The sequence below is a fragment of the Bufo bufo genome, chromosome 3 (genome assembly GCF_905171765.1).
Source record: "Bufo bufo chromosome 3, aBufBuf1.1, whole genome shotgun sequence".
Taxonomy (NCBI): Eukaryota; Metazoa; Chordata; class Amphibia; order Anura; family Bufonidae; genus Bufo; species Bufo bufo.
In genome coordinates, this window is record NC_053391.1 from 445,303,863 (window position 1) to 445,321,820 (window position 17,958).

Here is a 17,958-nt window from a genome sequence, read left to right on the forward strand (position 1 = left end):
GGTTACCGCACCGAGGGCAGGATTCTGCCTTTGCTGTCACCGTTCATTTCACCAGAGCGGTCGGTGCCTCCTGGGCCGGAGGCATTGGGCTTCGGCCATGCATTTGAGCAAGGCGGCCACAGGTCTTCCTTGCACGCTTTACAGAGTTCTACAGGGTGCATACTCTGGCTTCTGCGTATGCTGCCTTGGTCCGCCTGGGTCTGCAGGCGGCGGTTCCTTGATGCCTTCGGGTGCTTCGCCTTGGAGCTGTGGTCCCTCCCCTTTTGGACTGCTTTTGAACGTCCCAAGGTCTTCTGTGTCCCCCAAGGAAACTGGGCGAGAAAACGAGATTTTTGTATAACTTACCAGTAAAATCTCTTTCTCGCTCTTTCCTTGGGGGACACAGCACCCACCCATTCATTGTTTTTCTCTACACGGTTTCCGAGTTTGTGTTACCCGTTGGGTAGTTGGCTTGTTGGTTCCTTGTTGGACTTTGCCTTTTCTCACTGCTTGGACACGCAACTGGCAGTCTCTCTCTCCAGGCTGAGGGTATAGCTGTGGAGGAGGGGCTTAACAGCTTTCACTTAGTGTCACGCCTCCTATGGAGATGAGCTATACCCAGATTTTACTGGTAAGTTATACAAAAATCTCGTTTTTCTCCTTATTAGACATTAAATAAATACATTCCTTGAATAACTGCACCCTATCCTCTAATTTGGTGTCAGTATTTAGAATCAAAGGATTATTTTTTGTGTTATTGCCCTGCATAAAGCAGTCACTATTTTCTGAGTGTGTAAATAAATCCTCACCCTCTTGAATGTTGATAAGTGTAATTTCTTTCTCAGGTGCATGAGATGTCCTGGCTGTTGGGACTGGAGACCGTTGGTAAGTATGTGACAGTTTTTTATCTTTGTATTTCTGCGTCTCACAGTATCTTGTGGTGGTGAATAACTTCTCTTTTCTTGTCCTCTTCTTAGGGCACTTTTACACTTGTGGCAGAGGATTATGGCAGGAAGTTTCGTCGCCGGAACTGCCTGCCGGATCCGGCAAAACGTATGCAAAGTGATGGCATTTGTCAGACAGATCCAGATGTGGATCCGTCTGACAAATGCATTGAAATGCCGGATCCGTCTCTCTGGTGTCATCCGGAAAAACTCCGGTATAATTTTTTAGCATTTTTTTCGGTCAATCCGTTTTACTGGAACACTTAATGACGGATCCGGCATTCCGGCAAGTGTTCAGTCTTTTTGGCCGGAAAAAAAACTGCAGCATGCTGCGGTATTTTCTCTGTACTGAAATGGCAAAAAGTCTGAACTGAAGACATCCAGTTCAGACTTGCATGGGGGTAAAAATGATCAGTTTTTTTCCAGGTATTGAGCCCCTAGGACGAAACTCAGTGCCGGAAAAGAATAACGCTAGTGTGAAAGTACCCTTAGGTGGGGGAGAAAGCGGAGCATCGATGCGGCTGTGCACAGCGATGATGTCATCCATCGTTGCCGTCTCTGCGCTCCTGCCTGAGGTGGATGCGCAGACCGAATGAATTGATTGAAGATCGCGATCTCCGGCGCTGGAATCCATCTGAAGACATCTTCTGAGCCAGTCCTCGCCTCCGTAAGTCTCTGCCTTCTTGATTAACTGTTTAAGTAATTCTTCCATTTCTCTTTTTCAGGTGCAGGTCCGGATTCTTCACTGCCACTTACGCGCAGCAACTGACATCTCCCTTCTTTTATAGGTTTCTCCACGCGACCAGCCGTTGATCCATCCTCCAATCAAGATGCTCCAGATGACTTCAGCCTGTTACCAGGTAAGTCATAAATCACACACACACATCTTTTGCGCATGCAAATAACTGGGGGCATGACACAATGTCCCCCCTATTTGCATCCGCAAATATGGTTTTCTCAGACAGTCACAAGGTCAGGCTGTCTGTTTTTTTGGTAAACAAGTCTGGCTTTTTCCCTCTAAAACATGCTCTTTTTTAAACGCTATTGAAGCTGTGGAACATGAGTAGGGTTATTGGCTACGCTCGGGTCCACTACCCCATCATTTAGCTAACTAACCTTCCCCATTTCCTCTCCCAATAACCACACACAGCCACTGTTTGGATTAAATCGGCCACAGCAGCCGTCTTTTATTAAATAATATAAATAACATGAATAAACATAACACTTGATATAACAATGACATATATATATATAAATATATACATGTCTAACTGACGAGGGGGGTCCTAGAAGCCGCCTAACTGCACCTTAAACGACCACAAACCACCACGGCAATTCCATCTTGCCCCCAGCCGCGTACCACAAGCTCGGGGACACCAACTGACGGACGCCATACCAAGCCAACCAGGTGCCCCAACTCTGAGAGTCCAGCCCCACCATTGAGGCCCTCTCATTCACCGTTACCATCCAGTAGCCCCAGCTTCTATGACCTCCCCCCGCCACGACTGCTGCGACAAACGCAACACTTAAAGACACACTCCGTCCCCCACCCCTTGTCCATTTTTTTTTTTTTTTTTTTTTTTTTTAATACATTTATTTATTTATAAAATACACATTTTTTTTTTTTTTTTTTTATATATGCATCCCCTCTATAATATACCGTTGCCGCCCTGAAACATCCAAGTACACACTACGGGAGGGAGGGAGGGAGATGCTGGCTCTCTGCTCCTAAAATGGCGGGCGCTGACCTGCCTCACCACTACTTCAGCCTGCCGCTCCCCGCCCCTTTCTAGCTCCTCCCCCCTTTTCCTGCACTCATCCACTTAACCCTTACCTTCCCTGACCCTTGCTCACAAAACCCCTCATGCCGGCCTCCCCTGAAGCGTGCCGCTTCGTCCGGCCTCACTTGAGTAGGGTTATTGGCTACGCTCGGGTCCACTACCCCATCATTTAGCTAACTAACCTTCCCCATTTCCTCTCCCAATAACCACACACAGCCACTGTTTGGATTAAATCGGCCACAGCAGCCGTCTTTTATTAAGTAATATAAATAACATGAATAAACATAACACTTGATATAACAATGACATATATATATAAATATATACATGTCTAACTGACGAGGGGGGTCCTAGAAGCCGCCTAACTGCACCTTAAACGACCACAAACCACCACGGCAATTCCATCTTGCCCCCAGCCGCGTACCACAAGCTCGGGGACACCAACTGACGGACGCCATACCAAGCCAACCAGGTGCCCCAACTCTGAGAGTCCAGCCCCACCATTGAGGCCCTCTCATTCACCGTTACCATCCAGTAGCCCCAGCTTCTATGACCTCCCCCCGCCAACAACGCGCAGCTTGACAGCCCTTAAGCTCGCGCGTTCCGCCACACCCGGAGGGCTGTTTCAATACCTCCCTGCAAGTCCAGTGACCACAAATCAATGCCCACCGCATTGAGGTGGACTCCATCCTGTCTCCAAAAGCCTCCTGTTCCTGCTTCCAACTCGGGGTGCCTCACCACCACCGCCCCATGTTTGGCACAGAACCGCCCAATCACCCTGTTCAGCTTAATCCTAGCCTTATTCAGCCTTTCAACCGATCTCGCCTCCCTCCAGACCTTCCTGGGGACAATGTCCGACCACACAGTGACAACTGACGGGAAGAGGGACCACAAACGCAAAAAATCAAAACGTATATCCCTGATCAACTCTCTGCAAGGTCGGACCCCTAGGTCATTTCCCCCAACATGCAACACCAAGATATCTGGGACTCTATCTAACCTGGCTTGCCGATGAACCTCCTGCAAGACACTACCCCACACCATACCTCTGCGTCCGATCCATCTTACTATGGCTGTCCCCCGATCAAACCCCAGCTGCCGCCCATTCTGCCCGAACATCCGCTCGTAATGCCCCCCAGAACACGAACGAATGGCCCAGGATCCAAACTAATAACGGGGCATCACCTGAAAAAAGAACGAGACAAACATGGTTAGACACAGCCTTAAACTGCCCCTAAACGCACATACAGCCGAAAACGCTCCGACTCCCACCTCCCAATACGCTTAATCACTTCATCTCGCACCCCCAAGCGAGCAGCCTCCGTGGCAGCACCTATCCTGAAGGAATGACCCGTAAACTTGCCAGAGTCCATTCCTAGATTACGCAAACATTTCTTGAATACCGCTATAAATTGAAATCGTGATAAAAAGGAGCCATCCTCGTGTCTGAGAATCGGGCCTGCCGCGACCCCTGCCCTTCCTTGAAAATCCCGCAAACACCGTACTGGACACAATAGACATCCCGGCACCTCAAACAATGAGACTAAATGACCCCTCCCCTCCTGATCCGTCTTTGAAAATCTCAGATAAATCAGCACCCTGTCGTCATATAACGTTACATCCTCACTCCTCAGACCCCCTTCCCGCTGCACACTTGCACACACTAACTCCCCTAAACGAAAGGCTCCGAAAAAAGCCAGAGCAAAGGCTAGTCTAAATAAGCTCAGCTCCCAAGCCGAGCGACACACTCCAGCTACCTGCTCCCCTAACTGTAACAATAACGAAAAGGACACCGGTAGGCGGGAATCTTTGACACGCTGAAACCTTCTATAACCCTTCAAAATTTGTCGGACCAAAAAGGACTTAGTAATGTCCGGGGAATTCCGCAACTTGAATCCGAAAGCCAAGCCCGCCATGCAACCATTGATCTTGGCAACCGACCAACCTTGATCCTTCACGTGGCCAATGAACAGTAACAATGGAATTTCCCCGTCCAGTACCTCGACCCCTAGGTCATTACACCACTGCTGCCACCTACTCCAAGCCCTATCGTACATCCTCCACGTGCCTTCACTCAATGATGCCTGCAACAGACAAGCTACGGTACCTCCAGGATCTCCCACAACGACTCTGGACACACCAATCCGACCTGACTTGCCTCCGGGGCCAGCTGGCGAAACCGCTCCCACTGAAAACGAGAAAGTGCGTCAGCTATACAGTTAGAGGAACCAGGCACATGCACCGCAAACACCCAAGCATTAAGGGACAAACACCGGAGAACCAACTGCTGCAATAGGCAAATAACTGGGGGGGAAGAAGCCGTTACCCTGTTGATGGCTTGCACAACTCCCAAGTTGTCACAATGGAAACGAACCTTCTTGTGCCGAAACTTCTCCCCCCAGAGCGTGACTGCCAACACAATGGGGAAGAGTTCCAACAATGCCACGTTTTTTACCCACCCTTTTCGTACCCAGGACTCAGGCCACCGACCCGCACACCACTGCCCTTCACAGTACGCCCCAAAACCCGCTCCACCCGCAGCATCCGTAAACAATTCGAAATCAAACGCATCAACCACCCCCCCCATAACTAATGCTCTGCCATTAAACTGTTTTAAAAAGGAATCCCAAACTTTCAAATCCCCTTTCAACTCACTGCCTAGTCTAATAAAATGGTGGGGAGACACCACCCCTCCTGTCGCCGAAGCCAACCTCCTACTAAAAATGCGGCCCATAGGTAGGATTCTTCATGCAAAATTTAATTTGCCCAACAAAGACTGCAGGTCCCGCAGACGAATCTTTTTTGCTGTCAATGCCGCCGCCACCTCTGTTCTTAAATCTGACACTTTGTCTACTGGTAGCCTACACTCCATCCGCTGTGTATCTATGACAATACCCAAAAAACTTAGCTCAGTAGCCGGCCCCACCGTTTTGTCCACCGCTAACGGGACTCCAAAACACTCAAAAACAGACTGTAATGTGGATAACAACAACGAACAAACCCTAGATCCCCCCGGCCCCAAACACAGGAAATCATCCAAATAATGAATGACAGAGTGACAACCTGATTCCTGAACCACCACCCACTCCAGAAAAGAACTGAAACGCTCAAAATATGCACACGATATTGAACAGCCCATTGGCAAACACCTATCCACAAAATAAGCGCCATTCCAAAAACAACCCAGTAAATACAAACTATCCGGGTGAACTGGCAACAACCGAAATGCCGCTTCAATATCACATTTTGCCAACAGGGTACCCGGACCCAGCTTCCTTACCCATTCCACAGCCGCATCAAAGGAAGCATAAACCACAGAACAAAGTTCCGGGTCAATGCCCTCATTGACCGACGCACCCTTAGGGAATGATAAATGGTGGATGAGCCTAAATTTATTAGGCTCCTTCTTAGGGATCAAACCCAAAGGGGAAACTCGCAAGTTACTGATGGGTGATGTAACAAACGGACCATCCATCCTCCCTAGGGAAACCTCTTTAGCTAACTTTCCTGTCACTATGTCCGGGAACTGCAATGCCGAGCGCAAATTCTTCCGCTTCTCTAAGACTGGTAACGGGTGTGAAGGTATATGAAAACCGAACTTAAACCCTGAATACAAAAATTCAGCTAACTCCTGGTTCGGATATCTATTTAGATGCCCCACCCTCCTTTCCACTCGCACTGGGGTCTGCCCCTTTTGCAAAACTATCCCCCCCCCTTTGTCTACCCCCTCTAAAACATCTGCTAGCCCCATGGCCCCCGCCACACACGGAACATTCATGCCTAAATTTGCATTTTTGGCCGAATTTGCAACTTCCCTCATTGAAAAGGAAGCAGTATCCTCTTCCAACTGGGGGCGTCCCTGTACCTTGCTGTACCCCAACCCCTGACTCACTCCGAAAGGACTGACCACTCCTACCTGGCGCTGTCACCCTCATCCATAACGCAATGTCCTTATGGTCCCATCTCATATTAGGACGGACCGCTTTCCTCTGACGAAACTGCTCGTCATACCGTAACCACCCGGAACCCCCATACACCCTATAGGCTTCCCCAATAGCATCCAGATAGCAAAATAAAGGGGAACAGCATTCCGGACTCTTCTCCCCAATCACACTTGCCAAAATAGCAAAGGCCTGTAGCCAATTACTAAATGACCTAGGGATAAGGCGATAGCGACGCTTATCATCATCCTCCTTTCTTACTCCGTCCTTTTTTACCACATCAAGGTTGAACCGCTCCAACGGAAGCAGCGAAAAAATTTCTATATACTCTCCCTTCCAAATTTTCTCACGCACCTCCGTTTTCAAATGCGCTCCCAGGGGACCCTCAAAGCAAACATACACCTCCCCTTTTGCGGCGTCATCTAATCTGGGCCTATCCTCCTCACCTCCCGCCTGCGTCTGCACTGACACTGATTCGGCTACACCTGTGCTATTGGCCACTGCTACATTACTATTGTTAGCGGTCGCCGGTACATTGCTATTTTCTGCCCCCAACCCCCACGCTGCTAAGGGGGTAGCCCCCGTTGCCCCCCTATCCTGACTAACCCCAGCTAAACCACACAGCAAGCGCCCCAAACCACCGATAATAGCACTATTGCTCCCCCCCGCCCCAGGCGCCACATTAAATATAGATAACAGTGTTCCCAGTGATGTCTCACCTAGCTGCCCGGGTGCTGTGAACCCGGCAGCCGCAGGTCCTGATTCCTGACGGACGACTCCTGGATCCACGACATTCCTTTGATAGGTACTTGCGCTGTTCGCCGGCAGCACCCCAGCCGGATCACTGCTGGGTGCGTTAGGAATGGCTCTGGGACGCCCTCTGTCTTCCACGGTGTCAGGACCAGTAGCAAACTGTCCGCCCTCAGGAAATGGCCTGCGCAACTCCCTGTCCTCCATATAAGCATCTGCACGCCTGTCTTCATGCCCAAGAGGCCTGCTCTGGGGCGGGGAGCCGTCCAGAACAGCCTCGTCCTCCTCCTCTGTAAGAAGCGCATCATGGCAAGGCCTGCGCCCGTCCCTGGCACCTACAGGCGCAGCCTCGTGTGCCACTAAAAGGGGCTCATCCTGTAAGGGCCTGCGCCGGGCCGCCCTGGCCGACCGCGCAGCCCCGCTGCTGCCTCTGCTGCCACTACCTCTCCCACGCTGAGCAGGCCTCCGACTCCTGGGGACAGGAGGGGATCCTGCAGAACCAGGTCCTGACTCCCCTGTTGCTGCCGCGATGGGCTGAGGGGAAGGCCCCACAGCCTCTGGAGGGTCCCGCCGGACATATGGATTCCTCCCACGCCGGGAGGCCGCAGTAGCCTTAGAATGCTCCCGGCGTGGAGGGTCCCTTGTGGGGCTCCTGACACGGCGCCGGACCCGGGGGGGTAAATCAGGGCTCAGGCGCGCCGGCGGCCGTACCCGCCGCGGCCGTGTAGCTGCTAGAGTAGGGCTAGACGTACCCACCTCCGCCCCCCCTAGCAATGCGGTCACCTGCTGCTTCAGCCAGTCGCTGCCCCTGGTGTCCGCCGCTTCCCTCAAGCGCCGCAGCATCACCTCCACTGCTTCTGCCATTGCTGAATCCGATGCTGCAGTTCAGAAGATGTTGGCTCTCTGCCAGATGCTGGCTCTCTGCTCCTAAAATGGCGGGCGCTGACCTGCCTCACCACTACTTCAGCCTGCCGCTCCCCGCCCCTTTCTAGCTCCTCCCCCCTTTTCCTGCACTCATCCACTTAACCCTTACCTTCCCTGACCCTTGCTCACAAAACCCCTCATGTCGGCCTCCCCTGAAGCGTGCCGCTTCGTCCGGCCTCACTTTACTAGCTTCTCATTCTTTGCTAGAATTTCCCAGATGTCTCTCAGTATTTATTAACCCTTTGCATAGAACCACGCAAATGCAGTGCAAATGAACAGGATACATATATCACAACACACATAAAAAATGCAGTTACACTGTGTTAAACAGTGCAAGTTAACCCTTTCAAGTAAAATAAAGTAAAAAGTTTATAACTTTGCATAGGGGAAATGGGCAAATGTCCACAAATGTCCAGACGTCAAAGTACTCGTGCTCCAGAGCACTACATAAGCATCACTCAAAAATGCATTGCATCCGGATTCCTTCTGTATTTTACACAAGCCCCATTAACTTCTATGGAGCCAGAGCTGTGTGAAAAATGCACAATAAAGAACTTGCTGCGATATTTCCTAAACGCAAAGATCACGATGGAAAAGCAATGCTCATGTGCACAGACCCATTGAAATGAATGGGTCAGGATTCAGTGCATCGTATCTGGGAGAACAACTCGCTCATGTGAAAGACACCTCACGGCTTGGATACATGTAACTGATAATTTTTGAAAAAAAATGTGTCTTTGGTCTATTAACTGTACAGATCTTGACATTTTATCAATGTTTTAATGTTTTGGACTTTTAGAAATTTATTTTAAAGGGAACCTATCACCTTGAACGTGCAGTACAATCTGCAGGCATCATGTTATAGCGCAGGAGATGCTGAGCAGATTGAAAAAAAAATTGCAACACTTGTAATTTATTCATTAAAATCTCTGCTCTTTCCTAACTCAGTAGCCAAGTGAGTGGTGCTAATAAGACTGCCTAGTGGGATACTGAGCTCACAAAGAGCAAAGAGTTTTATGAATAAATTTAATTTTGCTGAATCTTTCCACACAAAACTATATATCAATCTGCTCTGCTCGTCCTGGTCTATAACATGCTGCCTGTGTCTTGCACTGCATTTCAAACTGACAGGTTGCATTTAAATGTCAAACAGGAGGAGGTACAAGTTTTCTCCTTCCTCACTGGTGTCACCATTAGGCCTCATGCACACGACCGTTGTTTTATTCCGTGTCCGTTGCACCGTTTTTTGTGCTTTTCTGCGGACCCATTGATTTTCAATGGGTCCGTTGAAAACTCGGCTAATGCACCGTTTGCCATCCGCATCCGTGATCCATGGTTCCAGTCCGTCAAAAAAATATAACCTGTTCTATTATTTTCGCGGAAAACGGTTCGCGGACCCATTCAAGTCAATGGGACCGCTAAAAAACGTGGAGGCATACAAGATTGTCATCCGCATCCGTTTTTTTCCTATCATTTGCATGGCAAACCTGTCTTAGACTTTTTTTTTACTTTCCTTTATGTCTGGTGATCCTCCAAAGATAAAGGAAAACACACGGAAACAAAAACGGAAACGGATCACGGAACAACGGAACCCCATTTTGCGGAACGGAACACAACAACGGTCGTGTGCATAAGGCCTTAACAATATGTTCCCACAGGCTCAGGATATTAATAAAATACACTTTTTATTATATTTACCAGCTCTCTTCTGTTGCTTGTTGCCATAGCTGTGTGATGTGTGATAGCTGTCATGTAACCATGGCAGTCAGCTGTCACTATGGCTGACTATGCCTGTGGTTCCTGCCGCATAACCTAATGCTCTGCAACATGCTATTTCACACTGATAATAAGGTATATTATATAGTTTATTTTTTCAATATTGTGAGCCTATAGGAACATATCCTAAGGGGGGTTGGAAATCCCTTCATAATATATCATTGTTCCTGGTATGTCTGTGTAAAAAAAAATTATAAAAATGCCTTGCAACCTTATAGGTTAGTCCACTTTCACACTCGCATTTTGGCTTTCCGTTTGTGAGATCCGTTCAGGGCTCTCACAAGCGGTCCAAAACGGATCAGTTTTCCCCTAAATGCATCCTGAATGGAAAAGCATCCGCTCAGAATGCAATCAGTTTGCCTCTGATCAGTCTCCATTCTGCTTTGGAGACGGACACCAAAACAATGCTTGCAGCGTTTTGGTGTCCGTCTGATGAAACTGAGCCAAACGGATCCGTCCTGGCACAAAATGTAAGTCAATGGGGACGGATCCGTTTTCACTGACACAATCTGGTACAATAGAAAATGGTTCCGTCCTTCATTGACTTTCAATTGTGTTCAAGACGGATCCGTCTTGGCTATGTTAAAGATAATACAAACGGATCCGTTCAGAACAGATGCAGACGGTTGCATTATCTGAACGGATCTGTACATGACGGATCCGCACAAAACGCGAGTGGGAAAGTAGCCTTACATAATTTTGTTTGAGGACCGCAAATAGTGGTCTGCAAAAAACAAGTGACCATGTGAGCTCCGCATTGACTTGAATGGGTCCACAATCCACACGATATGGCACAGACCTGAAAGCCCACAGAAGGGCTTACGAGTGTTTTCGCGGGCTTCCGATCTGTGCCTCCCCACCGCAAAAGATAGGCTATATCCTATCTTTTGCCCTATCTTGCAGATTGCGAACCCATATTTGCAGTCCACAACATGGGCACGGCAACAATACGGTTGTGTGAATGAGCCCTTGCGTAATAGTCACATGGCAAGCCACAGTCTTTGCGATGTATCCAAAATCTTTAGTTCCATGTAGTGAACTAATGTCCGCACATATTTATCTGAAAATAGAGTTAAAATGTACTTTATTAGCAACCAGCATGGAATTACTGCCACAGCATGGGACAGCAGCTCACCAGTAGGGTTTCTGGGGTCCACCAGACGAAAATGATTTCCAAGGTCCACCCCCTATATCATCCAAAAAGTTTAATAGATTTTGAATCAAAGAAGTAGACCCTAGTGGCAAGAGATTGTCTGTAAAACCAGAGAAATGTGAGAAATGTTTTTTTTTTTCAAAGATCTTTGGGGTCCACCACGGTATCAGAGCCTGGGCCCACTGAAGGATCCTCTGGTACTCTGGTGGGCCAGTCCAACCCTGTTGCTCACGCCTCATGTTGGTGAGTCAGGCTAAAGCTTCCCTTGCATTTTAGCTACTGTCAACCAAATGCTCATTAAGCCAGCAGCTATCCCTCCCAAAAGCTACTGTATCTCTGTCAACTCTGCAATAAATACAGTATGTATGCTTAGTTGAGAGTGCATGAGTTTTTGATGGCAACCAATATTTTAATCCAATGCCAGATCCACTACAATGTCAGACTTCCAACCTTTATATACAGTGCCTTGAAAAAGTATTCATATCCTTTGAATTTCTCCACACTTTCTCGTGCATGGCATTGGGGGACACAGCACCATGGGGTATATGTCCAACTACCACTAGGAGGCACTAGACACAAAAAGTGTTGGCTCCTCCCCGTTGGGCTATACCCTTTCCACAGGCACAAGGCTATTCAGTTTTTGTCTAGTGTCCGTAGGAGGCAGACCTGTCCTGCTTTTTTTGCAGGTCCTGCTGTTTATTTTTTATTCTTTTTTTTTTTCTCTCTTCTGCTGGTCTCGGTGATCTCCACCGTTATACCTGCTGCAGGCTGGGGCTCCATCGTGTTCCACTTTAGTTGCCCCCCCTGCGGGCGCGTACTTCTGTACCATCGCCGGTCACCCAGTCCCCACAGACTGCATCCGCAGTGGCTTGCCGGCATTCCCACGGTTCCCGTGTTGAGTCTGCCGAAGGGGTGACCGTGCGGCGCCCGAAGACATCAGATGGTGAGTATAGTGAGTATATTCCCCTGTCCCTGCGTCCCTGCCCCAGGGTTAGGTTTCCTCCTGTGGCCAGGGGGGTGGGATCCACCTTAGCTGGGGGTCCTGGGAAGCTTCCATCTTCCTCCACCTATCTCTTCCCCCTTGGTTGGTTTTTTCTCTCCTCCCTGGCCACACAGTCTTCTCCTGGGCCTTCCCCGGTACTTTAGTCCCCGGCTTTTGCAGGGACTAGGCCTCATCTTCCATGGCCCGTTCCCGACTCCCAGGTGCTCTGTTTGCCCTGTTCCGCCAACCCCCAGGCGTCGCTCCCCCCCCCCCCCTACCCTCCTCACCTAGTTTTGTGGGTCCGGAGGCCCCTGGACGGCCGCGATTCGCCCCGCCCCCCTCGCTCCATTCCCGGCCGCCTCATAAATCGAGGCCCTGGCTTTTGGGCCTGCTAGGCGGCGATCTTCCCGGCCCCTCCTCCTTGCTTCCCGGGCTTTTCTGCCGCCCGGCCCTCGGGAGGGGCTATCTCCTCCACCCTTTACTGGTCTAACGTGGGTTATCTATCCAGTGGATAGATCCTCAGTTTAAAAGAACTGCAGACCCCCTTTAAGTCATTGTCCTATGTACTGTGTGAAGGCAGCTAAAGCTGTACATAGGGATCACTCAAGTCGTTCCCCCCCCACCCCTCCTCAATTGCTTCATTTCTCCTGCAGCCTCTATAGCTGCTGCAGCACCTCTTTGGGGAACATGGCATCCGGGTCCAGATATGACAGCCTCTGCTGGCTGCTCTATGAGGGTCTCCTCTCTCAGCCTCTCCTCGGATCGCCACGTGTTTTCACGTGCGTCCGCTGTCTACGAAGGCTGCCATGCGGTCGGCCTGTCCCTGCTTGTGTGCAGTACCTCTTCCCAGACCCCATTGTGTCCCCTGACCAAATCCTTTTGTGTAGGTCCCTTCTGAATGGTCTCCCTCTTTGTTAAAGCCATGGGAACCTTGTCCGACTCTCCCAATCTCTGGCGGAGTCGCTGGACTGCTACCTATCCAATTGCGGCCACCTATGCCCTCCCAGGGTCCTCCCTGCAGATGAGGCATGCTCAGATACCGGGTCCGGCAAGGGGTAGCTCACAGTACAACCTCGGGTGGTCTCAACAGGATTCCACCCCTCCTCGGCATCCTTGGGTCCTCCCCAGGACAGGCCTGAGGCTGGTGACGAATCCTTTCCTGTCACCCCATCCGTTGCCTCTGGGGACACCTCTGCACCGATTCCCTCGGAACAGAGCATCAGGCGGTCTTCCTCCATACAGAAGCCCTCTGGGAGGTCAAGACTAACGTGCACAGAGGAACCTCTCCTACCCAGGGTTGGTATCCCCTCTAGTGGATTTTCGGATGGCGCTCCCCTGACTGCACAGGTATTCAACCGCACAGGTAAGGCAGCCGTCCCAGTGTTTAGCATAATGAGTCACCTACTTGGTGTCTCTGGTACGTACGCCTTCTCCTTAACAGGGGGGTACCTGCACACTGCCAAAGGCTGTACCTGACAAGCCTTCCTGGTTCCCCTATACCAGGGGCTATGCTCTACACATTTGAGAGTGTTTCCACCGGGTCCCCATCCTGGTGTTGGTGTTCGCCACTCTACCTTTCTAACAGGGGGTCCCTGTTCTAGGCAAGCGCCTCCTGTAGGTTGGTAAGGAAAAGCAATTATATCTGGCTGTTTCCATCCGCCTTGCTCCTTTTCATAGGTAGAGTACCTACACCTACTCCAGATGCTGAAGCCATTACTCCTGGCTGGCTCTATGGTGTTCCATGCGGCACTATTTCTCCCTTCCGGGCGAGATACACAGGCCGGCTTCAATTGCCGTGGCGATTGCACCTGTCTGTTCCCAGCCACTTTGCTCCTTTCATAGGTAGAGTACCTACACCATCTCCTGATGCTGTAGCCGATACCTCTGGCTGGCGCTATGGTGTTCCATGCGGCACTATTTCTCCCTTTCGGGCGGGATATACAGGCCGCCTTCAATTGCCGTAGCAATTGCTCCTGTCTGTTCCCAGACTTTTTTGCTCCCTTTCATAGGTAGAGTACCTACACCATCTCCGATGCTGTAGCCAATACCCCTGGCGGGCTCTATTGTGTTCCATGCGGCAACATTTCTCCCTACGGGCGAGATATAGAGGCCACTTTCAATTGCCGTAGAATTGCCTCTGTCTGGTTCTAGTCGGCACCAAGCTGCCACCTTGGTCCCTTCATAGGTAGAGTACCTGCACCATCTCCAGATGCTGTAGCTGTTGCTCCTGTCTGGCTTTATGGTGTACCATGTGGCATTTTCTCTCCCTTACCGGACGAGATATTGAGGCCTCCTCCAATTGCCGTGGTCATTGCACCTACCTCATCATAGTGTGCACCATACAGCCATCTTACTCCCTTCATAGGTAGAGTTCCTGCACCGTCTCTGATGCTGCAGCCGTTACACCTGTCTGGCTCTATGGTATACTATGTGGCCCTGTTTCCCTTTTTTTCAGGCGAAATAGAGGGCCTCCTTCAGTTGCCATTTCACCTACCTGATTGTAGTGTGCACCTGTCTTGTTCTTTGTGGTACCGTGCGGCCCTATTTTCCCCTTCCCGGGCGGAATATAGGTACCATTGCTAACGCGGTAGCTGTTGCACCTCTCTGGTTCTAGGGTGCACCATGTGGCCACATTGCTCCGATCTTAAAGGTAGTACCTCTACCATCTCCAGATGCTGTGCCCATTACACCTTTCTGGTCGTATGTCTGCACTACGCAGCCATATTTCTACTTTACAGGTTGAGTACCTGTACCCTCCAAATGCTGTAGCATTCCCAGATTCTGTGGCTATGTTTCCACTCTCCTTAGACATGCAGCCACTTTCCCTATATTTTAGGCGTGTGGTTGTATTACTCAAAGTGCTGGGCCCTATGGTGCAATCTGTGGCCCATACAGTTTCTGTATTACTGGGTGCTTTCTGCCCCCAGGTTCTAATCTGTGCTGCGGATGTTGGTTTCACCCTTTTGGTTCTTCCATACATCTCCACTCCGTTACTGTCATGCTCAATGGTCTCCTTGTACTTCTCAGGGCACGGTCTACAACAGGCCATCCTGGTTCTGTATGTGCATGGTTACCATATCTGGCAGGGGTGGGCCAGCCCAACCCCCACCTTGTCGGTCTAGTGCTACTTATTGTAGCTCCAGTATATGGCTGATCTGTTCTGATCTGGCGGGTGGTCCACATACAACCACGCTCCCTACACCATGGCCAGGTGGTTGTTGGCCTTTGTGCTAGGGTTGCTCTTGCCATCTCTATAAGGTACTATGCTATGCTGCGCTTCGCGTTACCCCATGTTATAGAGGAGTACTCGCGTTGTTTCCTATTACAGAGTGGCCCATTCCTGGTGGAGTACAGGGATCTCCACTGGATCTTCTACCTTGTTGGGGCACGTAGCTGGCGAGCATCGGCCGCTGCAGCAGTTTTCGGTCATCGCTGGATGTCCTCCGCCACATGGAATCCTTCTGGGGTCATCGGCATTTTTCGTCGCTGGACGTCCTCCCTGACGGGTCAGGGACAGGACCACTGAGCGCCACACACCTGCCTGGCAGGTAATTTTTCAGCTGATTGCTCTGACATCGGACAGGGTCCCGTAGTTCCTTCTGCGTCCAGGTGTTCTCGGTATTCCCTTATATTCTCTGCTTAGTTGTACTACATGTCAGAGGGGCAGTCCCCTTGGACCTTGCCGTCGTTTGCACCTGTCAGGTACTTTCTCCCCCTTGGGAGTTTTCAGTACGCCGGTCGCAGCTGGTTTCTACATTTCTGTGTAGTCTCACCCGGCTTTTTCATGGCGACTTCTGCATTCCTTATGCATATGGATGTCTGTCAATTTAGTGGTACATCCCGAGCTGCTGTACTTGCCCTCTCTGGGACAATGTATACAGTTTGCTAGTCACTGTTCTTGGAATGGCTAGTTGTCCATGGCCAATGTCCCTTCCCCTATGGTAGTTTCATTTCTCCTTTCCTGGATATTCTGGCTTGCGTGGTCTTCTGGTGGTTCAGCTCCTGGTTCCTTGTGAGCCCATTCCGGGTACTCCTTTCTGGAGTCCCTGTCCCCGTTCATTTGACCACTCAGGTTCTGCATGACAATCGTTTTTTTGGGGGGGTTGGGGCCTGGGTTGATTGTTCCCTTTATGGGTTCCAATAGCCTTGTGGTCTTCTTGGGATTCGTGTCTCTTTTCCCATCCTCCCACGTCAAGTACCTGGTATTGAGTGGTTTAGCGCTACGGTTTGCAATTCCGCCGTATGGTCTCCTTCGGGAGGGACCTCCTCCTGTTGTAGAACCTTTCCTCCTTAGGCTGTTGGAGTACTCTCCTTCTACTTCCATGTCTTTCAGTCCAGTGTGTCCTGCTGAGATTTCCTGGGCCTGTATCTGGTTCCTTTTTTCCCTGATGCTTCACATGCCCAGAGTTTCCTCTGGTCTTACGCTTCACAGTGATATCTTGTTTTCAGAGGCTCGAGCCTCGTCTCCTGTTTTTGGGACGCAGGTCTTACTCTTTTTTCCTGGCTTTTACCTACAACCCCCTCCTTCTCCAAGGGTTGGCGGTTTCCTCTAGCAGCCTTGGGTTTTCGCCTTTTAAATAGGGCACTTAACTTCATCACCTGCCTTGCGGTGAGGGGAGACCTGCTCCCTTCACATGTGAGCCTTGCTATGCTTCACTCACTCGTTTGGCCACAGGTTTTTTCGCTCTTTGGGTCTGAGACAATTTAGAGCGTTAGGTAGTCCCAACACACGGTGCTGTCCTAATTTTTTCTCCAGCCCTTGGCTGAGCTCTGTGTTCCCTTTTGCCGCCTTCTTGCATTTGGGATTTTCTTCCAGGCATTTTTCCTGGGGTGCTGACAGTCTTCACTGATTCTTCCTTGAGGTTTCTTCCTTGTTATGGAACCTCTTGCCCATTCCGTGTTTTTCTCCTGTTGGGTCACATGGTTCTCCTGCTCCTGTATACCCAACCGGTGGCATGGCTGTTCTTTTCCCACCCTCGGGGACTGCTTTGGGATGTCCCATGGTGCTGTGTCCCCCAATGCCATGCACGAGAAAACTGGATTTTTTGTACTCACCGTAAAATCCTTTTCTCGTAGTAGGCATTGGGGGACACAGATCCCACCCTATGTTTTTACTTCCAATTTTCCGGGCTGGTCTCTTGATCTTTCCCGGTACGGGAGTTGTTGGTTCCTTGCTTTTTCTCTCTCTCCTACTGCTTTTGGTACAAACTGAATAGCCTTGTGCCTGTGGAAAGGGTATAGCCCAACGGGGAGGAGCCAACACTTTTTGTGTCTAGTGCCTCCTAGTGGTAGTTGGACATATACCCCATGGTGCTGTGTCCCCCAATGCCTACTACGAGAAAAGGATTTTACGGTGAGTACAAAAAATCCATTTTTTTTCACGTTACATTCACAAACTTAGGCTACTTTCACACTAGCGTTTTTTTGCGGATCCGCCATGGATCTGCAAAAACACTTCCGTTACAATAATACAACCGCATGCATCCATCATGAACAGTTCCGGTTGTATTACAGTATGTCTTATACAGCCATGACGGATCCGTCATGAACACGGTTTTCTATTGTTTCCCCATTGACTTACATTGTGTGTCAGGACAGATCCGTCTTGCTCCGCACCACATCGCGGACAGAAAAACGCTGCTTGCAGCGTTATTCTGTCCACAATGGGAGTGCAACCAAATGGAATGGAATGGAATGCATTTTGGTGCATTCCGTTTCATTCAGTTCA

The 17,958-nt window shown here is 50.0% G+C and overlaps 1 long non-coding RNA gene across 1 annotated transcript; it reads right to left on the reverse strand.

The window, feature by feature from the left end:
- Positions 1-394: 394 nt before the first annotated feature.
- LOC120995700 lies at positions 395-12,438 on the reverse strand. The gene is made up of 3 exons (XR_005777653.1): positions 12,316-12,438; positions 6,366-6,369; positions 395-407 (listed from the first exon to the last, which is right to left on the reverse strand). It is a non-coding gene; the product is annotated as an uncharacterized LOC120995700 (long non-coding RNA).
- Positions 12,439-17,958: the final 5,520 nt, after the last annotated feature.